Source organism: Neophocaena asiaeorientalis, unplaced genomic scaffold (assembly GCF_003031525.2).
Source record: "Neophocaena asiaeorientalis asiaeorientalis breed wild unplaced genomic scaffold, Neophocaena_asiaeorientalis_V1.1 scaffold521, whole genome shotgun sequence".
Lineage (NCBI taxonomy): Eukaryota > Metazoa > Chordata > Mammalia > Artiodactyla > Phocoenidae > Neophocaena > Neophocaena asiaeorientalis.
Window position 1 is genome coordinate 5,962,440 of NW_020174712.1, and position 2,597 is coordinate 5,965,036.

The following is a 2,597-nucleotide window of genomic DNA, read 5'->3' on the forward strand; positions in this document are numbered from 1 at the left end:
CACCCATTTTAGAAGGCACCATCCTCGAATAAGGGGCCAGTGTCTCAAGGAGGATCTGGCAGTCATGGTGGTGTTGTGTTCAGACCTGACTTCCATCCTGGTTCTATTCATACTTCAGGGCCCCCCCGCCATGTAAACAGTTTGCAAATCTGCTACAAAAGTTCATGAGGAGCCAGGTTTCCATAAACACTAGGATCACCAATCCCTCCAAGCCCTGTTTACCCACCTTTACTTCAAATATCCATGCAGTGAGCTTTCTCTTCATTTTCTGATAACCAAAAATAGGTTTATTTCTACCTATTCAAGGTCAGGTTTTACTTTTACATTTTCTTCTCAGAGTTTGAATGTGCTCACAATCTGCCCATTCCTGACTGCCTGTTCATATTTTTATTTTGCTTTAGAATCTTGCTGTAGAATCAACTCCTGCATGAAGGAATCAGCTTCTCCTTATTTCAACCCATACAACTATGAACACTTAACTCCTTTAACAAATTATGTCTTGATGTAGCTATAAATATTGACATCAAACCACTATGTGTGTGGTTAAAAGATCAATTAGTACAGAGGACCCAGGAGGAAAAGCAACAGTCCCCTTGACTTTAAAAATTTTAAAGCTTCCTTTACCAATTTTCTTAACCTAAAAAGCAATTAATAAACAATAGTTAATAATGTTGCTCTATACTGGGGATACCTATGGGGCTATTTGCATTCTTCTTAACTGAGTTGTATAAGCAGAGTAAAAAGTTTCTCCGAAAAATAATTAGGCTTTAGAAACTGAGATGGTTACTATATTAGGTCAGAGATGTTCACAGCAAAATTTATCATTTTTATATGTCTCTTTTCATCTGCTAAATATAAGTGCCTTTTTATTTGCCTTTTGTAACCATAAAATAAAATTCAGTGCGCAAATAAAAATTCCATGCAGCTCAACACATAAAAGTTGTTTTTACAGTGATTCAAAATCAAAGCCATCCTGTCCCATCCTGGCCTCAGTGAAAATGGTTTCAGTTGGAGCAGAAAGGTGGTGATGACTAACAGCCAATCTGAAACAAATGCAAGACCATGAAACTACAGAAGATTAGAAGTTACCAGTGTTCAAAGCTTAATTTCCCAGATGTCAAAAGTACAAGATTACATGCTTTTATAACATCAAGATAGTTAAGATAGTTCACAAAATTTTTCCCAGTGAATTTTAAATCCAGTTGACTCCAGTGGTCTATAAAAAATGTAAAGACGCCTTTATTTCAGTGGCACTACCCTTGCTGCTCCTAAAAATGCAATTGTAATAAAATATCTAGGAATAAACCTACCTAAGGATATGAAAGACCTGTATGCAGAAAATTATGACACTGATGAAAGAAATTAAAGATGATACAAATAGATGGAGAGATATACCATGTTCTTAGATGGGAAGAATCAACATTGTGAAATGACTCTACTACCCAAAGCAATCTACAGATTCAATGCAATCCCTATCAAACTACCACTGGCATTTTTCACAGAACTAGAACAAAAAATTTCGCAATTTGTATGGAAACACAAAAGACCCCGAATAGCCAAAGCAATCTTGAGAACGAAAAAAGGAGCTGGAGGAATCAGGCTCCCTGACTTCAGACTATACTACAAAGCAACAGTAATCAAGACAGTATGGTACTGGCACAAAAACAGAAAGATAGATCAGTGGAACAGGATAGAAAGCCCAGAGATAAACCCACGCACATATGGACACCTTATCTTTGATAAAGGAGGCAGGAATGTACAGTGGAGAAAGGACAGCCTCTTCAATAAATGGTGCTGGGAAAACTGGACAGGTACATGTAAAAGTATGAGATTAGATCACTCCCTAACACCATACACAAAAATAAGCTCAAAATGGATTAAAGACCTAAATGTAAGGCCAGAAACTATCAAACTCTTAGAGGAAAACATAGGAAGAACACTCTATGACATAAATCACAGCAAGATCCTTTCTGACCCACCTCCTAGAGTAATGGAAATAAAAACAAAAATAAACAAATGGGACCTAATGAAACTTCAAAGCTTTTGCACAGCAAAGGAAACCATAACCAAGACCAAAAGACAACCCTCAGAATGGGAGAAAACATTTGCAAATGAAGCAACTGACAAAGGATTAATCTCCAAAATTTACAAGCAGCTCATGCAGCTCAATAACAAAAAAACAAACAACCCCATCCAAAAATGGGCAGAAGACCTAAATAGACATTTCTCCAAAGAAGATATACAGAATGCCAACAAACACATGAAAGAATGCTCAACATCATTAATCATTAGAGAAATGCAAATCAAAACTACAATGAGATATCATCTCACACCAGTCAGAATGGCCATCATCAAAAAATCTAGAAACAATAAATGCTGGAGAGGGTGTGGAGAAAAGGGGACACTCTTGCACTGCTGGTGGGAATGTGAATTGGTTCAGCCACTATGGAGAACAGTATGGAGGTTCCTTAAAAAACTACAAATAGAATTACCATATGACCCAGCAATCCCACTACTGGGCATATACCCTGAGAAAACCAAAATTCAAAAAGAGTCATGTACCAAAATGTTCATTGCAGCTCTATTTACAATAGCCC